This window comes from Ranitomeya imitator, chromosome 10 (assembly GCF_032444005.1).
Source record: "Ranitomeya imitator isolate aRanImi1 chromosome 10, aRanImi1.pri, whole genome shotgun sequence".
Lineage (NCBI taxonomy): Eukaryota > Metazoa > Chordata > Amphibia > Anura > Dendrobatidae > Ranitomeya > Ranitomeya imitator.
The window spans coordinates 77,737,476-77,765,202 of NC_091291.1; the positions used below are offsets into that span (position 1 = coordinate 77,737,476).

Here is a 27,727-nt window from a genome sequence, read left to right on the forward strand (position 1 = left end):
CTTTGCTTATTTTTTTTATTTTTTTTCATTCACAGAAGCAAAGACACATCGGGAGACTACAGTGTTATTAATGTTATGTTTTTTGACCCACAGCTCTCGTCACTGTCAACAAAGAGGATATTGAAGCCGGCATAGACAAGTTACTCCACACTATGGCACATATTCAGGAGCAGCACAATGTGGCAATGGAGGAGCTGCAGAAGCTGCGGGACATGTGCCAGCAGTTGTAGGCGGGCCAATAATCCATTTTTTGTTGTTCCAATTAAAAGATTTAGTTAAACTTTCATTCGATTTTTTTTTTTTAGTTAACTGTACATGAATTTGTTACGTTAATTTGTTCCCTCATACAGTGCTGTGATTGAGACACACCAATCAAAAAGTAGTGATAGAATGTATAATAAAAGCTTTTATTTCAAACATTATTTTAACAAGACAAAAAAAAAAAAGGGATGTAAAAGTAGTTAGGAAATCACAAATTATGATACGACGATTGTTCCGGCTGAAAATTTTGGTGCCTGATGGGCGAAGCCATATGTAAAGGTATTGGTGTGTAGGAGTTATTAGGGGGTGGCTGGCCGAAGTGGGAAACGTGAGGATTGTGTCGCATCGATGTCTGACCCTGTGACCAACCATTGAAATTTGATGGCTCTGTCCGCTGTATTGGCCGGGAAGAGACCAAACAAGTGTTCTTGTCCAAATCGCCATCAGTACCCTTGTTTACTGCTTCCAGAATCAGACGCTCTGCTAGTATTCTTTGGTTGTCGTCCATTTTTGCCAGTTTGTCAACCACATAGTGTCCAAACCCCTCTAACGCAGGGCTAACATTTCTTGTCAACACCTTCTTTGCCAGGCTCAATAGTTCATTTGAGGCGTCTGAGGTGGCTTTCCGTTTTCTTTGAACTTGCCTCGATTGACTCCTGGCAGGTGCAGCCTCCACTAGATCTGTTGTTGTGCAGTCCTGTGAACAGTCAAGTGTACTCTCCTGCGCACTGTCATCCTGGGGGGGGGGAAAAAAAAAAAAGTTATGAACCCGGCAACAAAAAGTAGTACCACCATAACCGCATCCAAACTATATATTCGTAGTAGGTAACAAAAAGATTATAATATATTTGATGCTTAGTAATATTCTTTAACCCTCCCTTTTATTGAATACTTTGAACTACACTGTTCTGACTGCTATGGGAACCTGACCAATATTTAATAGTCTAAATAGTCTCAACAAGAGTACATCGGCAGCTTGACGCGATACTATTTTCTATATTGCTTCGATGGTATGGTTTACATATATCTCCATTTCATACATATTACGTTCCCCTTATAATTCTTGACTGCAACAGGGTTACTTATGTGTACATGTTTTTGTAACAACTTTAAACTGATGTGATAATCAGAAGTATAAAACCTAAAATGCAGAGAAAAATTATGTAATTATAGGACACATTGGTGAACTTTCGTCCAAAGAGCTACTTACTTGTTGCCCTTGTGACTCCTGCTCGGCGTGGTTCTCCGAAACTATTGGTTCCACAGGTGCCAACAATCGAAGACACGTTGAAGTCCGTGGCACCTCTTGGTCCCTCAGAAAATTAAGATGCTCAAAATACCACAGTTTTGGCACAAACTTCTTCAGTGGAAGCTCCGGACCTTGTAGTCTGAAGAACCTTGTTCAGCTCCTTCCTCCAGACCGTGCGGAGCGCCTGGATTTTCTTTTTAATAACTGCTTCGTTAGCTGCCTCATCTGGTGCCTGACGATTGTAAAGCTCAATGAGCTGTAAGTAACCCTCCCTCCTCTTTTCCCTGTTACAATACTCAGGAGATTTTATTTTCCAGAGGCAGGGAAAAGACTGATAAATCTCGATGAAATCCCGGATGAACTCCACACGATTTGACATCTAAAAAGTAATTAAAAAAAAAAATTACATGGTTGACAAAGCGTCCTATTAACAATACTTTTGCCAGTGTGCCAAACGCTTAACAACAGCAGCCACACAAAGCGCTCATGCCTACCATCGCTTCTTCCATCTGCCGCGCCTATAGTCCACCATAACCCAAAACAGTGTACCGCCCGCTTCCCTACAGCAGCCACACAAAGCGCTCATGGTGACCATACATTGTACCATCTGCCACGCTCTAACTCAACAGACACAACCGGTCATAAGCAGTCACAACAGCGTACCATCCGCATCGCTTCAGCGGTGGAACGAAGCGGTCATGCCGAACAAACTGAGTTCCATCTACCACGCTGTAGCCCACCAGTCACGACCAGTCACAACAGCGTACCATCCGCATCGCTTCTTCAATCTGCCGCGCCTATAGTCCACCATAACCCAAAACAGTGTACCGCCCGCTTCCCTACAGCAGCCACACAAAGCGCTCATGGTGACCATACATTGTACCATCTGCCACGCTCTAACTCAACAGACACAACCGGTCATAAGCAGTCACAACAGCGTACCATCCGCATCGCTTCAGCGGTGGAACGAAGCGGTCATGCCGAACAAACTGAGTTCCATCTACCACGCTGTAGCCCACCAGTCACAACAGCGTACCATCCGCATCGCTTCTTCCATCTGCCGCGCCTATAGTCCACCATAACCCAAAACAGTGTACCGCCCGCTTCCCTACAGCAGCCACACAAAGCGCTCATGGTGACCATACATTGTACCATCTGCCACGCTGTAGCGCAACAGACACAACCGGTCATAAGCAGTCACAACAGCGTACCATCCGCATCGCTTCAGCGGTGGAACGAAGCGGTCATGCCGAACAAACTGAGTTCCATCTACCACGCTGTAGCCCACCAGTCACGACCAGTCACAACAGCGTACCATCCGCATCGCTTCTTCAATCTGCCGCGCCTATAGTCCACCATAACCCAAAACAGTGTACCGCCCGCTTCCCTACAGCAGCCACACAAAGCGCTCATGGTGACCATACATTGTACCATCTGCCACGCTGTAGCGCAACAGACACAACCGGTCATAAGCAGTCACAACAGCGTACCATCCGCATCGCTTCAGCGGTGGAACGAAGCGGTCATGCCGAACAAACTGAGTTCCATCTACCACGCTGTAGCCCACCAGTCACGACCAGTCACAACAGCGTACCATCCGCATCGCTTCTTCCATCTGCCGCGCCTATAGTCCACCATAACCCAAAACAGTGTACCGCCCGCTTCCTTACAGCAGCCACACAAAGCGCTCATGGTGACCATACATTGTGCCATCTGCCACGCTCTAGCTCATCACACACAACCGGTCATAAGCAGTCACACCAGCGTACCATCCGCATCGCTTCAGCGGTGGAACGAAGCGGTCATGCCGAACAAACTGAGTTCCATCTACCACGCTGTAGCCCACCAGTCACAACCAAGCACAACAGCGTACCATCTGCCACATTGTAGCCCTCCAGTCACAACAGTGTACCATCCACTTCGCTTCAGTGGTGGAACGAAGCACTCATGCCGTCCATACAGCGTTCCATCCACCACGCCCAAGCGGTTTACATACCTCGAAGCAGCGGTGCAAAGCGTGGTATATTCAGCGAGGTACAAAATTCCGATGTCCAGGTCCACCAAGTGTCCAAGTACGAAGTGAAGAAAGGAAATTTTGAAAGCAGTGAAGTGGCATTGGGAACAATAGCGCTCAGGTGACAAATTTTCCAACCAATTGTGTGCACAGAACCTTTGGCCTATCACCACACTAACTAGTGGCACAACACGCCCCTTGTGAACAACGTCACGCACAGATTATGCAAAATTTGCTCTGAATCGTCGTGTGTGACACGACCGTACGACTGTCCCATACGACTTCTACATCGCAAATACGTCATGAATTTATCGCTTCAGCGTCGTGCATCGTGTAGTGTGACCGCAGTCTACGATGTTTGAAACGATAATTAAGCGACGATGCAACGTCACAAATCGTGCCGTCGTAGCGATCTAAATTGCACTGTGTGACGGTACCTTTAGGCCAGGTTCACATTACGTTCATGTCGTCCATTAAACCGACTACATTACACTGCGGCATAAAGCAGTGTAACGTAGTCCGTTAATGCCGCCATTGAAAGCAATGTCGGACGCATCGCTAGCACACACCCACAAGAGGCGTGCGCTAGGGATGTGCCGTCATTGAGTGACGGACCCAGAGACGCAGGCTGCAGCGTTTCCAGGTCTGTCACTGCTAACGCAGATAGAGCATCTGCTAGCTCTAACTCGATGCAAACGCCGGCACTTGCATTACAGCAGCCCGTTACCGTATGTGCTGAACGGGCTGCTGCTAACGCAGTGTGAACTTAGCCTAAATGAAAAATGTATAGTTGTTTCTCAGTCCCATGGTGGAAGGTCACTGAGGAAGGAGTGTAGACTGAGAAGTCAGACCTAAAATAAATTGGGGAAACTTCTAAAACTAACTTCTATCCAGAAATGGATTAAGACATTGATGACAATGATACAGAAGCAAGAGGGGCTATGCCATAATGCAGAATAAAACCTAGTATTTCCTTACTTTACACTTTCTACAGAAACAAGTACACCTTCTTGGGCATAGTCTCACAAATTGCCATTGGAGTATTTGTCTGTTATATCCCTGGGTTAAATGACGGCTTACACTATGCCTCTTCAGTAAGAATCAGCATATAGGAAAGTGGAAGATTCTATAATGCAGCAATAATAATCTTAATCATCAACTACTGCTGCAACCCTGTCACCTTAAGACGGTGCAGTAGAGGTTGGTTGCTCTCAAGCTGCTTCAGGTTGTCCCTGATATGATGAAGTTATAGAATTGGAAGCTGCCTTTCGGCTGTGATGTTGACATTAAAGTATGTCTAGTCATAAGTTCAATGTGCAGCCTCCATAATTCCAGATGTGGGCATGTCTCCTTTACAGTTCTCAATTCATAATCCCTATTTTTCTTAATCTGGATTGATTTGATATGTTCCATTATTTTTCACAGAATCCAATACTAGTTTGTAGGAATCGGGTTCTCATTTCTGGTCTTCGCTTATGATAACCTCCGAAGACTTCTCATAAGAATTTCCTGGCATTAAGTAATTGCTTTATGAAAGCTTAGTGTAATATTGTTATCAGCTGCAGATACATGCTGTCTAAAGTCAATGATCTGAGCAGTTATATAGACATCTTGATATAGTGGTGTTGATGGCCTCATTGCAGCATGTAGATCATGAATGACAATCTGCTCTTCTGTATGGCATTGGCAATCATGCTCTAAAGATCATCATAGCTGATGCTCAGTAAGAAGCAATGTAGGTCGCCTTATTTTGTCTATTTATGTGAATTCTTACCATCACTGGATGGACACCTGGTTTTGGTCAAAATACGATCTTAATGTGTTTTTATATCTATTCACGACCATCCCTTCTTCCAGAATTAGACTGGACATGGTTTTGACTACCTCTAAATAATGGCCATTTCTTATCGATATAGATTGCTACTTTTTGCAATATAGATTGAACATGGTCTGAATTTTTAATTAATGATTAGCTCTTAATACAGATTGGACTTGTTCCCGAGATCTGATTGATGTCTAGTTCTTATTGATAAAGATTGGACATGGTCTCGACCCCTAATTAATGACTACTTCCTCTCGATATAATTTGGACATAGTCTTGGCCTCTAATTGTTAAATAGTTCTGATCGATATAGATTGGACATTGTTTTGACCTCTGATAGATGACTACTTCTCATCAATTGAGACTGGACATGTCTCGACTTGTATATAGAAATACATACTAAATAAAGATCTGATGTTTTCATTCTATTTTTTTTTTTACAAAGACGATAAACGACACGCACATGGTAATAGTATCGTAGATAAAGAAATCAATTACGAATGTGATCAGAGAGCTGGAGTTCTCTTTAGTAACCTGTAATAAAATGTAACTTTGTGAGTAACTTTATATCACAAGAGGGAATTAGGTTTCTGAAGGGCAGAGGGGCAGTAAAGTTCTGCAGTGCGCAGGTGCTGGGAAAGGTCAAAGCGCCCCAACTCATGTGCACTGGAGTACATTGCTTTGCCCTCAGTGCAGAGAAGTCTGCCTGTGCAGGAGCATGATGCCGAGGAGACTGGATGACGCAGGGACGCAAGAAGGGAGGCGCCAGACCAAGAAGAGCGACACCCCTCGGATGAGGCCTTCGCACAGGTGAGTATAATTTATTTATTCTCTTACAGGTCGGGTTTGGGGGCAGATCTACAGCATTATAAAATGCTCTATATCAGCCCTGAAAAGTGGTTGCCGGTGACAGGCTCCTTGTAAAATGCAATAATGGGTGATCAAAACAACATTCATCCTCAACTGGTATCAAAAACAGAAGCTTGGCACAAAATACAAGTCCTCACCCAGCCCCAAATCACAAAAAAAAAAATGGAGATGCTATGGGTTTTGGAAAGTGTCAACTTTTCTTTTTTTATTTAGAGTTTTTTTTCCCACCACTAATGAAAAATAGCCTATACATGTTTGATATCTTCAAACTCAGAATGAGCTGGAAAATCATAATGGCAGGTCAGATTCAGCATTTAGTGAACATAGTAAAAAAAAAAAAAATAAGAAAGGTAAAGATAAAAGTAAAATTGCACTTTTTTTGCTATTTCGCCGCAGTTTGAACCCCCCTGCCCCCCCCCCCCCCCCCCCCCCCCCATTTTCCAGTACACTATTTGATAAAAGAAATCACATGGCCATATTGAAAGAAAAATAAAGTCTTGGCCCTGGAAGAGGAGCAAAAAACAGATGTAAAAATGGATATACCCCTGGTCCTTAACTCCTTCATGACCCAGCCTATTTTGACCTTAAAGACCTGGCCGTTCTTTGCAATTCTGACCAGTGTCCCTTTATGAGGTAATAACTCAGGAACGCTTCAATGGATCCTAGCGGTTCTGAGACTGTTTTTTCATGACATATTGAGCTTTATGTTAGTGGTAAATTTAGGTCAATAAATTCTGTGTTTATTTGTGATAAAAACGGAAATTTGGCGAAAATTTTGCAATTTTCACATTTTGAATTTTTATTCTGTTAAACCAGAGAGTTATGTGACACAAAATAGTTAAATAAATAACATTTCCCACATGTCTACTTTACATTAGCACAATTTTGGAAACAATTTTTTTTTGCTAGGAAGTTATAAGGGTTAAAATTTGACCAGCGATTTCTCATTTTTACAACGAAATCTACAAAACCATTTTTTTTTAGGGACCACCTCACATTTGATGTCAGTTTGAGGGGTCTATATGGCTGAAAATACCCAAAAGTGACACCATTCTAAAAACTGTACCCCTCAAGGTGCACAAAACCACATTCAAGAAGTTTATTAACCCTTCAGGTGCTTCACAACAGCAGAAGCAACATGGAAGGAAAAAAAATGAACATTTAACTTTTTAGTCACAAAATTGATCTTTTAGCAACAATTTTATTTTCCCAATGGTAAAAGGAGAAACTGAACCACGATAGTTGTTGTCCGATTTGTCCCGAGTACGCTGATACCTCATATGTGGGGGTAAACCACTGTTTGGGCGCACGGCAGGGCTTGGAAGGGAAGGAGTGCCATTTGACTTTTTGAATGAAAAATTGGCTGCACTCTTTAGCGGACACCATGTCGCGTTTGGAGAGACCCTGTGTGCCTAAGCATTGGAGCTCCCCCACAAGTGACCCCATTTTGGAAACTAGACCCCCCAGGGAACTTCTCTAGATGCCTAGTGAGCACTTTAAACCCTCAGGTGCTTCACAAATTGATCCATAAAAATGAAAAAGCACTTTTTTTTCACAAAATTTCTTTTCGTCTCAATTTTTTCATTTTCACATGGGCAATAGGATGAAATGGATCCTAAAATTTGTTGGGCAATTTCTCCCGAGAACGTCAATACCTCACATGTGGGGGTAAACCACTGTTTGGGCACACGGCAGGGCTCGGAAGTGAAGGAGCGCCATTTGACTTTTTGAATGAAAAATTGGCTGCACTCTTTAGCGGACACCATGTCGCGTTTGGAGAGCCCCTGTGTGACTAAGCATTGGAGCTCCCCTAAAAGTGACCCCATTTTGGAAACTGGACCCACCAAGGAACTTATCTAGATGCATACTGAGCACTTTAAACCCCCAGGTGCTTCACAGAAGTTTATAACGCAGAGCCATGAAAATTAAAAATAATTTTTCTTTCCTCAAGAAATGATTTTTTAGCCTAGAATTTCCTATTTTGCCAAGGGTAATAGGAGAAATTGGACCCAAAATGTTGTTGTCCAGTTTGTCCTGAGTATGCTGATACCCCATATGTGGGGGTAAACCACTGTTTGGGCGCATGGCAGGGCTCGGAAGGGAAGGCACGCCATTTGGCTTTTTAAATGGAAAATTAGCTCCAATCATTAGCGGACACCATGTCGCGTTTGGAGAGCCCCTGTGTGCATAAACATTGAAGATCTCCCACAAATGACCCCATTTTGGAAACTAGACCCCCAAAGGAACTAATCTAGATGTGTGGTGAGCACTTTAAACCCCCAAGTGCTTCACAGAAGTTTATAACGCAGAGCCATGAAAATTTAAAAAAAATTATTTTCTCAAAAATGATTTTTTAGCCCGCAATTTTTCATTTTCCCAAGGGTAACAGGAGAAACTGGACAACAACTTTTGGGGTCAAATTTCTCCTGAGTACGCTGATACCCCATGTGTGGGGGTAAACCACTGTTTGGGCACACGTCGGGGCTCAGAAGGGAAGTAGTGACTTTTGAAATGCAGACTTTGATGGAATGGTCTGCGGACGTCACGTTGCGTTTGCAGAGCCCCTGGTGTGCCTAAACAGTAGAAACCCCCCACAAGTGACCCCATTTTGTAAACTAGATCCCCCAAGGAACTTATCTAGATATGTGGTGAGCACTTTGAACCCCCAAGTGCTTCACAGACATTTACAACGCAGAGCCGTGAAAATAAAAAATCATTTTTGAGGAAAGAAAAATTATGTTTTAGCAAGCAATTTTTTATTTTCACAAGGTAACTGGAGAAATTGGACCCCAATAATTGTTGCGCAGTTTGTCCCGAGTATGCTGGTACCCCATATGTGGGGGTAAACCACTGTTTGGGCGCACGTCGGGGCTCGGAAGTGAGGGAGCACCATTTGACTTTTTGAATACAAGATTGGCTGGAATCAATGGTGGCGCCATGTTGCGTTTGGAGACCCCTGATGTGCCTAAACAGTGGAAACCCCTCAATTCTACCTCCAACACTAACCCCAACACACCCCTAACCCTAATCCCAACTGTAGCCATAACCCTAAATACAACCCTAACCCCAACACACCCCTAACCACAACCCTAACCTCAACACACCCCTAACCCTAACCACAACCCTAATTCCAACCCTAACCCTAAGGCTATGTGCCCACGTTGCGGATTCGTGTGAGATTTTTCAGCACCATTTTTGAAAAATCCGCGGGTAAAAGGCACTGCGTTTTACCTGCGGATTTACCGCGGATAGCCAGTGTTTGTGCGGATTTCACCTGCGGATTCCTATTGAGGAACAGGTGTAAAACGCTGCGGAATCCGCACAAAGAATTGACATGCTGCGAAAAATACAACGCAGCGTTTCCGCACGGTATTTTCTGCACCATGGGCACAGCGGATTTGGTTTTCCATAGGTTTACATGGTCATGGTACTATAAACCTGATGGAACACTGCTGCGAATCCGCAGCCAAATCCGCACCGTGTGCACATGGCCTAATTCTAAAGGTATGTGCACACGCTGCGGAAAACGCTGCGGATCCGCAGCAGTTTCCCATGAGTTTACAGTTCAATGTAAACCTATGGGAAACAAAAATCGCTGTACACATGCTGCAGAAAAACTGTACGGAAACGCAGCGGTTTACATTCCGCAGCATGTCACTTCTTTCTGCGGATCCCGAAGCGGTTTTACAACTGCAATTTTCTATTGGAGCAGTTGTAAAACCGCAGTGAAACGCGCAGAAAAACCGCGGTAAATCCGCGATAAATCCACAGTGGTTTAGCACTGCGGATTTATCAAAATCCGCTGCGGAAAAATCTGCAGAGGACCAGAATACGTGTGCACATACCGAACCCCTAACCCTACTTGTAACTTCAACCTTAGTGGAAAAAAAAAAAAAAAAAAATCTTTATTTTATTATTGTCCCTACCTATGGGGGTGACAAAGGGGGGGATCATTTACTGTTTTTTTTATTTTGATCACTGTGAGGTTTTATCACAGTGATCAAAATTCACATTGGAACGAATCTGCCGGCAGATTCGGCGGGCGCACTGCGCATGCGCCCGCCATTTTGGAAGATGGCGGCACCCAGGAAAGAAGACGGACGGACCCCGGGAGGCTTGGTAAGTATGATGGGGTGGGGGGGGTGGAGCACGGGGGGGTGGATCGGAGCATGTGGAGGTGGATCGGAACACGGGGGGGTGGATTGGAGCATGGGGGGTGGATCGCAGTGTGGGAGGGTGGATCGCAGTGCAGGGGGGTGGATCGCAGTGCAGGGGGGTGGATCGCAGTGCAGGGGGGTTGGATTGGAGCACGGGGGGAGTGGACAGGTGGACATGGGAGCGGAGCACAGGACAGAGGGGAGCGGACCACAGATCGGGGGGTTGGGGGGGCACGTCAGTGTTTCCAGCCATGGCCGATGATATTGCAGCATCGGCCATGGCTGGATTGTAATATTTCACCAGTTTTTTAGGTGAAATATTACAAATCGCTCTGAGTGGCTGTTGAAAGTGAAACTGCCAATCAGAGCGATCGTAGCCACTGGGGGGGTGAAGCCACCCCCCTGGGCTAAAGTACAACTCCTCCTGTCCCTGCAGGCCGGGTGTAATTACAGTTAACCCTTTCACCCGGCCTGCAGGAGCCCAATCTGGCCATGACGCATATGCTGCGTCACAGGTCGGAATGGCACAGGTTTTCATGACGCATACGGTGCGTCAAAGGTCGGGAAGGGGTTAAGGGGTTAAGCAAGCATCCATTGTTCAATGACTCTGCAAAGACAGCAGACATTAAAGGTACCGTTACACTAAACGACTTACCAATGATCACGACCAGCTATACGACCTGGCCGTGATCGTTGGTAAGTCGTTTAGTGTGACTAAAGCTTTAGACTTGGCTCCCAATGAGCGCCAGGTGACACTCCAGGACAGACCAACAGATGTGCAGCAGCTGGACCCAGAGGACAGATTTAGAATGCAGCAGGCAGGATCTTCACCACTCTGCCAGCTGCTCCTTCCAGAGTGCAGCAGGGACAGGTATGTGGAGCACCCACCAGGGCCTAGGGGTACTCAGCACCGGTAGTCATTAAAGGGGAAGTCACGGTGGCAGTGACCCTGTACATGGCCCTGGGAGTCCAAATTAAAGGGAATGTCTTTAAAAGGGGTTTGTGAAATAATAAATGTTTGTGACACCACCTGTGGTATTTGGTCAGAGGTGACCGACCGTGCTAAAAGGGGTCCTCTGGGAAGTGATGGCACTGCAGCAAAGATGGTATGGCTTCCCTCAGGTGATGCTGGGGTCCCCAGGGCTTCCAGTGTGTTTGGCAAAGATGGTGTGGTGCCAGAAATAATCAGAGGGCACAAAGTTGCAGTCTCTTTACCTAGTTTACTGATGTTGGACAGCCACAGTCCAGTATACCAGCAATGGGTGACAATGGAGTCCAGGCAGCCTGAGGACAAGTTGAATTCCCTTTGCCAGGTCAGATTGGGAGCCTTACACTGTGCACTGAATAATAGTCCCTTGCTGCCTATGGCTTCCTTCAAGGTCCTCTCACTCTGTCCTGGGACACTACCTGCATGGTAGGCAACTCGAGCCGTTTCATAGGGGTCTCTATCCACGGTGACTCCGGGCTCTGGATGTTGCTGTACCTCAGGGTGTATATATGGGCAAGTCACTTTCAATTTCCTGCCCTGCGGTTGTGCCATGGGACTTGCAGTTCCACACAGCCTCGGGCTCCCAAGTTTTTGCGCTTCAGCTTGGAGGGAGCCCAATCGCAGTTCTCCTCCAGCTCCTCATTTCTCTGCTCCTTCCTCTTTCACTGTCTACAGACTGACTCCTCCAGACCAGAATGTATATACAACTATGGAAGCTCCCCTGAAACGGGGTTCAGATTTCCCCCTTCTGGCCTGGAGTCAGAACATTATGCATGTACACGTTACCTGTCAAAGGGATCCTTCTCATCTCCAGGCTTGGCATCACCCTGCCCAAGAGAATGGCAATACCACTGTGATACCCGAATTCCTGGGGTGCCACATGTGCAACCTTACACAACACAGACTGCACAACAGGAAGGTTTCTCCGGCCCCTCCCCAGTTGGGAGGGTGCAATATATACATAATATCCCACAGCTATGGGCTGCGGAGGAAAGAGCAAGGGCACATGCTGACCCCTTTAAGAGGGCTGGAGTGCACGTGCGTGTGCTTTAAGGACATGACTAGAGGACCAGCTGGAAGGATGCAGAGCATGTGGAAGGGAAGAACTGACCACAGCATGGGTGAGTGAAGTGACACGCCAGAGACCCTGCCTGTAAGAGCAGGACTCCAGCATGGTGCCATCAAGTCTATTCCTCCTGATAGACATCTTTTTAATTAAGACAGGTAAGGAGTCCGACCTCAGGACAGGATTCACAAGGCGAACACCACCAATTTATGCAAGTAGGGAAAATGGGGGGGGGGGGGGGGGAGGTGGAAGTGTGAATTAAAATTAAACTATCAATTCTTGAATAAAATTATAATATCAAATTTTAAGTAAATAAACCATATATTATAGATGTATATTGGATCACAGTGTGTGACTAATGGGATTTAGTGGATCACAGTGGTGATTACAATACAAAGTGATTTGAAGTTAAATGAATTAGGTGAAATTGAGTCCCAGCCACTGACCCTAAAATGAAAGGCTGGATTCCAATCTCACTAGGGCACTAAGTTTACTAATCAAAATGTTTTGGTGTTAAGCACCATTTATGTTATACCATCACACCACATGTTTAATCCCATAAGATATTGTAAGCCTGTATAAATGGAACAGCCCTTGGATGTACAACAACCCTAAATAATTACTACCCATAAATTAGCTTTAAGCCTGGATGTTCAGGCTAGGAGGCCGTATGGTCAGGCACCCTATATCTAATCACAATACGATACTCCTATTTCCGCACGGTCTCAGAATGAGATGTGGGTACTGAACTGTCAAGAGGGAAACTGTTCAGCCGCTCCAGCTCTCAGCAGACCTCACAGCTGCGGAGCTTTGTGCCGACGATCCCCGCAGTGAATGCCGGCAAGGTACAGACCAGGGATCACAAGTAATATTGATTATTATTTATAGCTGTTGGAGACACGGTGAAATAATTTACCCCAACCTAACCCCCACTGCCTCTTAGCCTAAATATCCAGGCTTAAAGCTAATGTATAGGTAGTAATTATTTAGGGTTATTATATGTCGAAGGGCTGTTCCATTTATACAGGCTTATATCTTATGGGATTAAAACACGTGGTGAGATATGTTATACTAAGTGCTTAACACCAAAATGTTTTGATTAGTAAACAGATTGCCCTAGTGAGATTGGAATCCAGCCTTTAATTTTAGGGTCAGTGGCTGGGACTCCATTTCATTTACGGTAATTCATTTAACTCGGAGTTCGAATCACTTGGGATTTAGTGGATCACAGTGGTGATTATAATACAATTAGTCACACATATACAGTATACATCTATGATGTATGGTTATTTTACTTAATTTGGCATTATAATTTTATTCAAGAATTGATAAGATTAATTTTAATTCACACTTCTACCTTCCATACCCCCCCCCCCCCCACCACCACCACCACCACCACCACCACCACATTTTTCCTTACTTGGTTAATTAGGATAAAATACTGTGTCATCACATCAACTTATGTTCTACTTCTGTGGTCATCTTAACCGCGTAGTACTAGAAGGGGTCAAAATTAATCCCCCTATTTAGAGTTTGTTTTATATTTTAAACACGTTTGTTTGGTAGGCTGTGGATTAGGCAGTTGAGGAACACCAAGTTTCCTGGTTGACTGAAAATTAAGTTTACAGTCATCAGATAGGAAGATGGAGGCGGCTGGCATCAGCGTTAGCTTATACATGGCCTAAATTCTGATGGAGGCAGGAGATGCAGTCCCTTGTTCTGGGAAAGATGGAAATTTCTCTGAGGACCCCTAATGTTTGGGCTGGTGAGATAGAGATCATACTTTTCTCAAATGTCTGGAACCAGGAAGTGAAAAAAAAATGATGGTTTTTAACCTGGCCAATATTTTTGTTGCTTAAAGTAAATTAAGTGCCTTTGTGGTCCCTAAAGAGCTGGTGCCATAGATTGAGGCCTAAGACAGGAAGAGTATTGCCTCTCCTTTGCTCTATTTGGAATTTAGGAATTAACCAATGGGCATATTGCATGTTTGCACCTTTTTCAAAGTCGAGGTCAGTGCACACCACCAAGGTACTGCCCACCTTTATTATGTACCATATAAAATAACCACACATCAATTACAATCATTACAAATAAACCTTAATTACATAAATACATAATTAAAAGAAATAATCCATGTATTGAACAGGAAAATTATATACTACTAACCCATCACCAGTATTGAGTCAATCATTGCTGTGCATAACCAGGGTCATAGAAACCATGGACCTATCCACTCATGCGACTCAATCATAAGGAAATTCTAACATAAACCAATAGGAGAGAGCACATTTCATTACGCCAAAATAAAGTGACCCAAGTACTCAACTGAGAGAGACAGCCAAATGTCGACTTTACTCCAGCTCAAATGCTCGACAACGCATGTGCCACGGCCCCACGTCACCAGGCTACGGCCGCATGACCAATATCACGTGACTGGACTCCCAAGACAGAGTAAAGTGTGCATTTGTGCCCGGCGTGCTGGCCCAGAAACAGCTGAGGCAAATATAAAGCCATATCCATGTCAATCTATGAGAAAACACAGCTGACCGCACCACCGCTCAGAGGGGTAATCACGCCTGTTCACCTGCGATGGGAGTGTGACAGCCGGATCTCGGGTGCTTCAGCCAAAACACATCGTAAAATCTATCCAAGTAGAAAAGAAAAGGCAGCACTCACCAATCCTTCCAAGAGAGGCAACTATTTGCTTACATTAAAAATCTTCACGGCCGGGGGTGCAGATATACAGAGTGCGGCAAGCCTGACGGCCGTTTTGCACCCACCTGGTGCTTCCATGGGTCAGTGAGAGCGTTCAAGGTGACCGAGGAAGTAGGTGCATGGAGGTGATGCTCCTCCCCCCACCAGACGCAAAACTCATATACAAAATACATAAAAACAACCATAACTTTGTGCACAAATCCCTTTAACAAGTAATGCTCTGAACTGTAATCGTATATGAAAAATGCTAATGATCTAAACTGGCGCTAGCCCATCTGATCACACCAAGACCAGTTCCATATTTACCGATCGTAAAGTGAACGGGCCACTATATTCTCAAAACCGCTCCTTTTAATCAATGACCTGCATCAGGAATGGGCAAGAAACTTTTTGTAAATCTCCAATCTTTCTCTTACATATATAAGATACAAATAATTAGCCCATGTTCAGCGGAACTAATAAACCGAAAATACTATAAGATTAAAATATCTCCTCGAGTATGTACGAACCTATTCACAGGAAAATGGACACATCTAGTCTATCGTTTAACCCTAAGGGGCCCAGGGCTCGTGTGTCCATGATCCACCTTGCCTCCTTCTTAAGTAACATATTGTGCAAGTCCCCTCTTCGACTAGGCAGGGCCACCTTTTCAATCCCTGCAAATTTCATGACTGAAGGATCACCTCCATGAGTATCGTGGATATGATCAATCATCTTCGGTACCCCTTTCCTGGTGATTATGGATCTAAAGTGTTCGCCAAAACGCACGTAGAGGCATCGTATCGTTTTACCCATGTAAAATCTCCCGCATGTACAGTATACCACATACCACGTATTTTATTTTGCAGGATATGAACTCATTAACAGTATGCTTTATAGGGCCTATATTTAAACTTTGTCCTGTGATATGGTATTGGCAATAAGAAAAGTGACCACACCGATGATTACCCCTGGGTGCATTTTTTTCTAACCAATTATTCTCCACTGATACCCGATTGCGAACCAATATATCTCTTAATCTTGTGCTCCGCTTACTAGAGATCAAAGGGCCTCTGCTAACTACTTCCCCCAGATCCCCATCTTTTTCTAGGAGATGCCAGTTCTTTCTAATTTCAGTACAGCCCTATGGACCAACAGATACGATCTGCAAACAATGTAAACTGCTTAATACTCAGACCCTTCTTCTGTGCTCCGTTTTCATCTGATGTTCTTGTCATAGCCGCCTGTAATAATGTTGATGGATAACCCCTTTTTAATCTCTGGCATAATTCCCCTGATTGGGACTCAAAGCCTTCTTGTGTACTATTAACTCTACGTACCCGTAGCAACTGGCTGTACGGTAACGATTGTTTCTTATGGGGTGGATGATAACTGTCATAGTGAAATATCGAGTTGGATGCCAACGGTTTGCGATATAAAGACGTGCATAGAGTATATTTTTATTTCTATGGTTACGTCTAAAAAAATCTAGCCTTGATCCTCCAAAAACAGACGTAAACGCCATATTTAACCCATTATCGTTTAAATATTCTACAAATTGGTTAAAGTTGTCTTTTGATCCATCCCACACGAAAAACATATCGTCCACATATCTGCAATAAAATTTGATATGCTTAAGAAAACTGTTATACGCGGTGTATGTGGTATACTGTACGTGCGGGAGATTTTACACAGGTAAAATGATACGATGCCTCTACGTGCGTTTTCGCGAACACTTTAGATCCATAATCACCAGGAAAGGGGTACCGAGGCTGATTGATCATATCCACAATACTCATGGAGGTGATCCTTCAGTCATGAAATTTGCAGAGATTGAAAAGATGACCCTGCCTAGTCGAGGAGGGGACTTGCACAATATGTTACTTAGGAAGGAGGCTAGGTGGATCATGGACACACGAGCCCTGGGCCCCTTAGGGTTAAACGATCGAATAGATATGTCTAGTTTCCTGTGAATGGGTTCGTACATACTCGAGGAGATATTTTGATCTTATAGTTTTTTCGGTTTATTAGTTCCACTGAAGATGGGCTAATTATTTGTACCTTATATATGTAAGAGGAAGATTGGAGATTTACAAAAAGTTTTTTGCCCATTCCTGATGCAGGTCATTGATAAAAAGGAGCAGTTTTGAGAATATAGTGGCCCGTTCGCTTTACGATCGGTAAATATGGGACTGGTCTTGGTGTGATCAGATGGGCTTGCGCCAGTTGTTAGATTAGCATTTTTCATTTATAACGATTACAGTTCAGAGCAATACTTGTTAAAGTGATTTGTGCACAAAGTTATGGTTGTTTTTATGTATTTTGTATATGAGTTTTGCGTCGGGTGGGGCGGAGTGAGTTTGGTGGGGGGAGGAGCATCACCTCCGTGCACCTACTTCCTCTGTCACGCTGAACGCTCACTCACTGACCCGTGGAAGCGCCAGGTGGGCGCAAAACGGCCGTCAGGCTTGCCGCACTCTGTATATCTGCACCCCCGGCCGTGAAGATTTTTATTTAAGCAAATAAAGTTACCTCTCTTGAAAGGATCGGAGAGTGCTGCCTTTTCTTTTCTACTTGGATGAAAGCCATATCCATGGCAACATAAGTATACTGCAGTGAGGAAAAATTACCTCTACTGGAACAAGTGCTTGGGTAAACAGTGTTTTAGCACTATACATAAATATCCTACTGAATAATAACCCGAGATCGCATCAATGGAAAAAATGCTAGCAAAAGCATTATTTTAATTAAATGAATACAAATTAGGGGAGGAGCAGAGGGTATGGGTTGTGACGATGAACATGAACTCCTAGCTTATAAATTCACTGACATATGCGATCATAGTAAATAAATCCTCAGGAATTTCAGCCCCCATATCCTCCAGTTATCCCATTAGGAAAATCCCCATCAAGAAAAAAAAAATGTTGTGTAAATAAAAAAAATAAACCAACATACTACCAATATATAACAGGACAAAAGGGGAATCAAGCTACACATCTGTAGATTATATTCAATATCAACACCCCTAGGTTGTAGTGTCTGCTCTTCTGACATCACAAAGTCGTTCGACGTGGAATTACGTGGGGGCAGGTGGCCGGTTCTGGGTGCACTGCCGGAGTGGACATGAATCCCTGGGGCTGATGGAATCAGCAGGCTTGAGGGTAGTCCAGGATGAATGGCTGGCAGGGCTGAAGACATACTATACTGAGGAAGGAAGAAATGTTAAATGCTGTGCCCTATCCCACATGACACCACCTGATGAACTTCAACTAACTAGTAAACATTTACATGTTGTAAAGAACATTGGGTCGTCTGTTTTGTGTGCAGCGGCTCCTGAGGACAGAAGCCTGGAGAATGTGGCCTGTGGCCTACAAGTGAGTGTGATGCACCCCACACTATAGCACACTGGGACATATGGGATATAGTTTGTCTGTAAAATGCCAAAGCGAAACCAGACAGAAGCTTTGTCATGACTACCGCTCTGCAACACTTTACACACAGTTGCCAAATACACAACTAGGGTTGAGCGAAACGGGTTGAAATTGTTCAAAAGTCGCCGACTTTTGGCAAGGTCTGGTTTCATGAAACCCGACCCGACCCCAGTGGGGGGGTCGGCCATGGAGTCGGCGATCTTTTGAATCTGGAATCGGAATTCCGATCCCCGATATGTTTAAGATATCGGGAATTGGTATCGGAATTCAGATTAAAGTGTAAAATATAGAATTAAAATAAAAAATATTGCAATACTTACCCTCTGACGCGCCCTGGTACTAACCGGCAGCCTTCCTCCTTCGAATCCACGCTTCTAGGACCTTGCCGTGACGTCGCGGCTTGTGATTGGCCGCGCGGCCGCCCATGTGACCGCTCGCGCGGCCAATCACAAGCCGCGACGTCACCGAAGGTCCTGGAAGGGCTGATTCTTAGGAAGGAAGGCTGTCGGAAGGAAGCAGGGCGCTTCCGAGGGTGAGTATATACCTAATAGGAATATACTCACCCTCGGAAGCGCCCTGCTTCCTTCCGACAGCCTTCCTTCCTAAGAATCAGCCCTTCCAGGACCTTCGGTGACGTCGCGGGTGAAGTCGCGGCTTGTGATTGGCCGCGCGAGCGGTCACATGGGCGGCCGCGCGGCCAATCACAAGCCGCGACGTCACCGAAGGTCCTGGAAGGCTGATTCTAAGGAAGGAAGGTTCCCGGTTAGTACCAGGGCGCGTCAGAGGGTAAGTATAAGGATATTTTTTATTTTAATTCTATATTTTACACTTAAATATGGATCCCAGGGCCTGAAGGAGAGTTTCCGCTCCTTTAGACCCTGGGAACCATGGAAACCCAATGCACTGCATTGGGTTTCGAGTTTCGGCCGACCCCGACTTTTTTTATAGGATCGGCCGATTTCACTCGACTCGACTTTTCCAAAAGTCGGGTTTCGTGAAACCCGACCCGATCCTATAAAAGTGAAGGTCGCTCAACCCTATACACAACCATACCAGTTCTGGATGCCATGGATAAATTGATAGTACGTCTTACAAGAATGTGCCAAAAAAAAAAAAAAATCATCAAGTCTACTCCCTCCAAATGGTCACCTTGTGGAACGGACAAAGTCAGTATCTCATAAGGCAGATATTAGGTACAGTGAGTCATTTGGAGACATTTTCCAGACATGTCACATGGGAGACCTAACTTGTGTAGGGCCAAACCAACAGGCTGAAATTCATTTTGCTCAATATTAATATAATTTTTTTTTAGATTAAGTATTAATTGTATCACCTAAATCACCTAATATTTCGTAGACTTAAGTATGCTAACAAACCGCTACACAGTATACAGTTTGAGCCCACTTATTTACACTAAGAGCCACATAGCCCACTACATCCAGTATGAGCCCAATATAGCCTCCAGTTTACAGTTTGAACCCCAAATAGCCCCTATGCACAGTGTGAGCCCTCTCAGCCTCCATTATAGAGTACAAGTCCTTAAATACTCCCTTATATATAGTATGATCCCCATTTAGCCTCCTATATACACAGTATGAGCCAATGTATAGCCTCCTACATTCAGTATGAGCCCCATATAGCCTCGTATATACAGTATGAGCCACTACATAGCCCCTATATACAGTTTGAGCCCTCATGTAGCCCGCTAAATTAAGCAGGCACAGTGTTAGCCACAACAGCCAGCTTCCTGCAGCTGCCGGACATTCACGTGTGCCAGCTAATAAAAGCTAATATTCACTGCTCTCTGTAAACATTCATTCTCTTTAATAGGGGGCACTTATGATCGCCCAACAGCTGCAGCAATCAGCAGCTATGGCTAGCAGTGTGCCTGCTGTTTAAGATCAATGAATATTCACTGCTCTGCATGCCTATGAAAGCGGAGAACAGAAGTAGCGGGCACACTGCTATACCCATCTGTGTATATGGATATTATTGGATCATTTATAAAGAGGAAAATATAATAAACAGTTATTTTGCTATATATATTCATTTTAATTATGAAAAAATATAATGCGAGTAGAATAATCGACTTAATCAGTGCAATTTGTAAGAAAAAAGACAACTAAATTAAAAACCAAAAAAAAAAAAAAAAGTCAAAAACTGATATTACATTTATAGTATTATTTATGATAGATAGATAAAATATTCAGACTTTCCATCCTGTGTCCCCTTTCCTTCTAGAGGAGCCACCTGACATTTACTCCATCTCCATGAATTCAAAAAGACAGGAAAACAAGCATAAGATATTGTAAGGGATAGAAGGGAAGAAGAACGCTAAGAAAATGGAAAACTTGAAAAAGGAGCTAGAGATTGTAAGTGATGGAGAATTAAATCTGATATAGAGTACAATACAGATATTGGGAGATTTGGTAATGACCATATCTTTTTTTCTAGAACACCGAACACAAGCTGAGCATCGATGAACTACAGAGGAAACGCTCAGTAGATATCAGAGAGGTCAGTTTTAAAGGAGGTTTCTTCATTTAGAAAACCAATTTTCAAAAACTTTTGAGGCCATTCTGAGTTAGAAGAAAGCGCTCCATCATCCTAGACTCTCAGCTAGTATTTGGAGTTAATGGAGTAGATACAAAGCCTGCCCTTCTCTCTGGAAGATCTGGTATATCCATTTAATACAAGGACAGACAATTCATTTAATTGGAAGCTGTGTAATACTTCATTTCACCTGTGGCGGCGCTGCAGATGAATTGGAAGAGTGCTGCCTTGTTCTGCCACAGATCAGTGGGGATTCCAGGAGATTGCCCAAAGTGGACATACCCTCTAACACCTTGATGAAAGCTTATTTTATGATCTCATGCATCAGTCCTACTCAGTACAGTAAAGTATAAAAGGGTGTACAATATTTTATTAATTGTGTTTTATTTCAAGGGTTAGAGCACAGCAGCTGCTCAGGAAATTTTTGCCCGAGATGGACCTAACATGCTCTCACCTCCAAATGGAACCCCTGAAATGCTTACGTTTTTGATGCTAATGAGCGGAGCATTCACCATTGTCTTCTGGATTGCGTCTGCATTGTCCTTTCTGGTATATGGCCTTCAAGCTGCCCAAGACGCTAGAGAATGTAAGAAAAGGAACAGATTTATTAGATCTTAGGTCGAGTATTCGGAATACTGTGATTCTATCCTGTATGTATATTTTGACTTCTAATTCTTCCACGTCTTTAGCTCTGGCCGGCGATCATCCTGATCACAGTAGTTGTGATGACGGCCCTCTATGCATATTACTAAGAAGCTAAAAGTACCAACATTATGGCTGGCTTTAAGAACATGGTGCCTCAGGTAAGAAGCGTTGCTGTGAATTTGCTGAATTATAGTTGACGAGAATTGTTTGTAATACATTTCTTTCTTGATTTAGCAAGCTTTGGTTTTTCGGGATGGTAAACGTATTGCGAGGATAGCGGAGAACCTTGTTACAGGGGACATGATCTTTATTAAAGGAGACTACAAAATCCCAGCTGATATACCTATACTTGAGAGTCAATTGCAAGGTGAGAAAAGATTAGACAATTTTGCATTCAATATAAGTCATGCTAAGGAGTTTAATGAAACCTTTGATGCCATTAAGTCGTGAGAATGAACTGTAACTTTTGATGCGTAGGTTGACAACTCATTTCTCACCCGTGAATCAGAAGCAAAACCTCGTGGCATGGAGTGCACTGAACCCTCTAGAGACTAGAAATTTGGGCTTCTTTTCTCCAACTTGCTTGGAAGGAAAGACGAAAATCATGATCTGAGGTATCTCTAGTTCATACCCTTTACTTCATGTACAAAGTAGATGCACATAAGATGATATGTATTTAGTAAAGGTCACTAAATCTGGTCTAATATTTCATGCTTAATATACAGGGACAGTGTCTGGTATAGTAATTAACACAGGTGACCGTACAGTCATTGGGCGTATTGCTTCACTGGCCTCAAGCCGGAAACCAGAAGACACCCATTGCCTTGGAGATCAAGCACCTTGTGCACTTGATCAGTGGTCTTGCAGTGGGCGGTGGCATAGTTTTCTTTATTTCCATTGCCACCGGATATAGTGCCCTTAATGCTATAATATTCTGCACTGGCATCATGGTAGCCTATGTGCTTGAAGGACTACTAGCAACTCTAATGGTGAGAAGTACATGTTAATCAACCCATTAGGATCTTATGTTTGATGAGAGCTCCTTTTGAAACTTTCTAGCCTTTGTAATTAAATGTGTACCATACAGGTTTGTCTGTCCTTGACTGCAAAACGTATGGCAAAAGAATTGCCTTGTCAAGAACCTGAAAGCTGTGGAGCCTCTGGGGTCTACCTCAGGCATCTGCTCTGATAAGACTAGGACCCTCACCCAGAACCAGTGGTTTGACAATCTCATCCACAATGCAGATACTAGAGAAGAACAGACAGGTAAGAGCCTATTAATCTCTTGGCATTACAAGGTAGATCATGGTATTCCCCACAGCACATCAAACATCTTTTGGGGAAAACAAAGGTAACCATTGATAATTGTTTTTCTGTTCAGGTAAAATGTTTGATCATAGCTCCCCGACTTGACAAGCTCTGACTCGAGGCCATTACCTGGAGTTACTGGGCATTTATACGCAAACCCAGACCCAATTTATTCAGGATTGTATCCGGTTCATTTTACATCACAATTATTTTCTATATGAGGATCAGTTCTTACAAAAGTGGGGTACGGCCATGGGGACTTGGTTTGCCTCGAGCTACGCGAATTTGTATGTAGCCAAATGGGAGGAGTCAACAATTTATCCGAGGGGGCAACTCCGGGAAGGCCTAATTTTTTGGCGTAGATTTATTGATGACGTCCTGTTTGTCTGGGAGGGCACGCAGAACGATCTTGGCGCATTTATATCTAACCTGAATAAGAATGAGTACGGCCTGGAATTCACCCCCACAATTAGTAACACGGATGTCAACTTCCTGGATCTTATCGTGTACGTGGAGGGGAACCAACTATTCACTAAATGTTACTGTAAAGAAGTGGATGTGAACAGCTTCATCCACATAACGAGCTGTCAACTTCCCATCTGGCTCACTAACATACGCAAGAGCCAGTTTACCTGTATAAAACGCAACTGCACCAAAGAGAATGATAATAGAGTATCAGATTTTGACACAACAGTTCCTGAATAAGGGTTATTCACAAACCCTATTAGAACGAGCAAAAAGTGAAATGACAACTATATAAAAGGAGTGAACTAATATATCCGACCAAACCAACTACTTCGGGGACAGTTAACATCAGAGACCAAATAGGTCAATTACCATTTATATCACAGTTCCATGCGGGACATAATCGTTTTAGAAAAATTGTTGAGAAACATTGGGCGGTCCTACAGAACGATAAACTGGTGGGGGAATATTTACCCATTCGCCCAAGATTTATATATAGAAAAGCCCAATCCTTAGGCCATATGCTGGCCCCCACTACCAAACTGGCCATAGGTAATGGCGTAAAACGACCAGGGACATTTTCACAATCCAATATAGGTTTTGTACCGTGTGGCAGCTGTTTTTGTTGTATAAATACCGGTTTTAAAACGGTGCGGCAATACACATAAGTATGCAAAGGGTGATAAGGAATTGGTCATCAAGGAAAACCAGCAAATTTTTGGAGGATCTCTGAATCCTCTTGTTGTGCTCTTGCTGTTTAGAATTAGGACTCGTGAGCGTGGGGACCCTTGACGCGGGTTACGAGCTTGCTTATTTTGGCCAAAGTATAAACGAATACCTCACAAAAAAGTTTTTATATATTTTTTTTGTGTTTTTTTGCACTTTTTTTCGGGGTGCAGTTGGGCCCATTTTTGTCTTGTAAACTGTGGTGTCTGTTTACATGGGGTGCATTTGGATAGTGCTGGGCAGACCAACCTGATCTAATAGAAGGGTGTCACTACTAGGCTTGCCTGGATGCTGTGCATCTCCATTGTGTGAACAGCACCACATACAAGTCTTTTATGTGCAGCAATGTGCCAAGCAGCCACCCCCTCCATTAGTTTGGTAGGTTGAGAGTGGCTGCCTCATCGGTTATGCTGCACCTGTGTAGTCTCCATCTTAACCACATGGGTCCACTGCATCCTGATAGTGCATTTGTTTAGAGGCCTAGGCAGGTAAGCATGTCTGCCTCGTTTTGCTGTTTTTTTCATCAAGGAAAACCACCTGTTTTTCAGCAGGGATTATCTATCTACTTCAATGCTCTTGCAACAAATTTTACGTGGGGCGAACTAAACGTTGCCTCATGACTAGAATTAAGGAGCACTTGAAAAATATCCAAAAGGCCACACAGGACACCCCTTATCAAGGCATTTTGTAGATAGACATAAATCAGCTAAAGGGGTATTTTTCACTGGTATTGAAAAGGTCCATCAAAACCCAAGAGGGGGGGGACTTTATTAGTAAGATGTCCAGGGCGGAAACGCAGTGGATTTTTAACTTTAGATAGCCTGGCCCCTGGAGGTTTACGTCAGGAATTAGAACTTTTTGCATTCCAACTGGTTATTTTATTTTTTAAATGTAAACTTATTATGAGGGGTTTTAGTGGGAGGAAGTATCAACTCAGTACTGATCTCAGGTAGGAATGTTCCACCCATAAGTAGATTCCAGGGGTAATTGTGTGAGCATGAGATCCAACTTCTCCCTTTCCCCTCCCCTTCTTTTAACCATTTGGATCCCTTTTTAACAATATTTTAATATATTGGCAACATGGTGCAAATAGATCCTAATTGTTTATTGGAATAGTTTTAATTACTTAATGGAATATTAATATTTTAGGGATATATATTTCCCACATTTACTTTTTTGGGGATCGCCCACTGTTCAGGGAGATTACCCCTCTTTAGGCCATATTTACATTGTTTAATTACACAGTTTTATTTTTATTTTAATATATTTATAAATAAAGATTTATTTTTTAAACACATGTATCTATTTGCAGCAGTAAATACCCATGGAGCAATTAGACACGCAATAGGATATAATCCTGGAATAATAATAACGGAAAAAAACTCTGCTTCTTTGTAGCCAACGTATTTCTTTGCGGCTGATGTATATCTCATTATGTCATTCTCCTTGTGTTCATCTGGCCTACAACAGCTAATGGAAAACGATATTGATTCTGGTTGGGCAGGTCGGGGTTAATAGGACGCAGGCATGGCTGTATATAGGACAGGGAGGTTAGGGATAGCGGTAACCCTGATGAAGACGAGCTTAGCCTCTTCGAAACGCGTTAGTTAGTTCCCTTCTCTTTTGTGAGCGCTTCGGCGATCCATACTGCAAGTGACGTCACTGGTAGGAGGAGCCTAACGGCCATCTTTTTTCAATCCTCGTGGTATTCCAGTTAGCGCTACCGGCCGGAGCGCCCCTGGTCCCACGAGTGCGCTCCACCATCTAGCACTACTGGTGCCGTAATCCTAGACATTCAGACGGATTCACCTCCATTAGTGCACCGCTAACAGTGTTTCACTGCCTGATACAGACAGGGCCACAGCCCCGGGTACCTGCGGCCTGGAATCAGCACGCTGCTGCAGCTCATATACCTAGGTAAGTTGGCAGCCACAGTTGTCTTTTTGGTGGTATGATTGTACTTTTAAGAGGTAGGTGGGCAGTTCAGTGAAGGATTTTACTATTTAATTGTTGCTACCATCATTCCTCTAGTGGAGCAGCATTGTTACTCCTCTGGGAAAGTTTTATCTTTTATTTTCAATCCTTGGATTATTCTAGTACTGCTTTTTTTCTCCTCAAGCGTGGTTTCTATTTTATTTTGACTATATACCACGTATACGGGTGGGCACTACCCGGGTTGATCCCAGCAGCTAAGGAGTATTGTGCTTTTGGGAGAGCGCCAGTGTTTTGATATTCAAGTTTAAATATCGGTTTTTCTTTTGTGTGTAGAGGTCAGTCAATGGTGATGCCTCAGAAGCAGATTTATTGAAATTTACCGAGAATGTTCTTGGAAATGTCATGGATACTAGGGCACAAAATGAGAACATTTTGGAAATCCCATTCAATTCCAGCAACAAGTACCAGGTAATTCATGTGCCAGGTTGTGCCTGAATGCAGAAACTATGGGGTTAAAAATTGGCAATTGACTTCATCTTTTTACTTTTTAGGTCTCTATTCTTCTCAGAAGGATAATGTTGAGAACGTTTACTTGTTAGTGATGAAAGGGGCACCAGGACGAGTCTTGGATAGATGTAGTACCATTATGGTTGGAGGACAGGAATTGCCATTGGACGATGAAATGAAGGAGAAGTTTCAAGAATCCTATATGGAGCTGGGGAGTATGGGAGAGTTCTTGGTAGGTATATGCAACTTCTAACTGACATTCTGGGGAATTCTCCACAACATAGATTGAGACCTGAAATCTACATGATATTTTCAAGATACTAAATATGTTCTGTTTCTTCTACAGGATTTTGTAAACTAATGCTTCCTGCCTCCTTGTATGGCCCTGATCACCCATTTGATGCTTAAAGTGGAAATTTCCCTCCAGATAAATTATGCTTTGTTGCCCTCATTTCCATGAGAGTGTAAGGGGGTGACAGAGGCCGTCATATGCCTCCCCCTTGTTGAACAGTGTTCACAGTAAAGACGTGCTGTTTCATAGAATGAATTAATGTTCATGTATTAATTTATTGCTATTGTTATATGTACATAGTTATTGTTTGATGTTATATTGTGATGCATTTTACATTTACTTGGCATAGGGTTAGGGAAAGATATAGAAGATATAGGATAATCGTAGGGATAAAATAGTGGGGCACACTAGAAATCGGGAATGAGAGTCAGCACCAGCATCATGAGCATAAGGGGCTTTCCAGACTGGGAGGATTAGAGATAGAAGTAGTGCAAAGCAGTGGGATATAGTGATGGGACTTCCTGGTTAGTGGAGAGTTGTGATGAAGCAGTGACAGGGCAGACAGATAGCCGTGGGGGTGAAGTTGCTGAGGCAAGAAGGGACCTCAGGGTGAGCAGCGTGCAAGTAGTCACCATCCTATACATTAACCATTCCAAGGAGGATCCGGGCCTACTGTCAGGACTAGACAGAGCTGAGCGCGCCTTATACCTTTTCCTACTGAAACCGGACAAGAGGAATGGGAGG

At 43.6% G+C, this 27,727-nt stretch overlaps 1 long non-coding RNA gene and 1 pseudogene across 1 annotated transcript; one reads left to right on the top strand and one right to left on the bottom strand.

The window, feature by feature from the left end:
* Positions 1 to 386: 386 nt before the first annotated feature.
* LOC138651804 (uncharacterized) lies at positions 387 to 1,607 on the bottom strand. The gene is made up of 2 exons (XR_011315535.1): positions 1,472 to 1,607; positions 387 to 997 (listed from the first exon to the last, which is right to left on the bottom strand). It is a non-coding gene; the product is annotated as an uncharacterized lncRNA (long non-coding RNA).
* Positions 1,608 to 12,533: 10,926 nt separating this feature from the next.
* LOC138652204 (potassium-transporting ATPase alpha chain 2-like) lies at positions 12,534 to 27,052 on the top strand (annotated as a pseudogene).
* Positions 27,053 to 27,727: the final 675 nt, after the last annotated feature.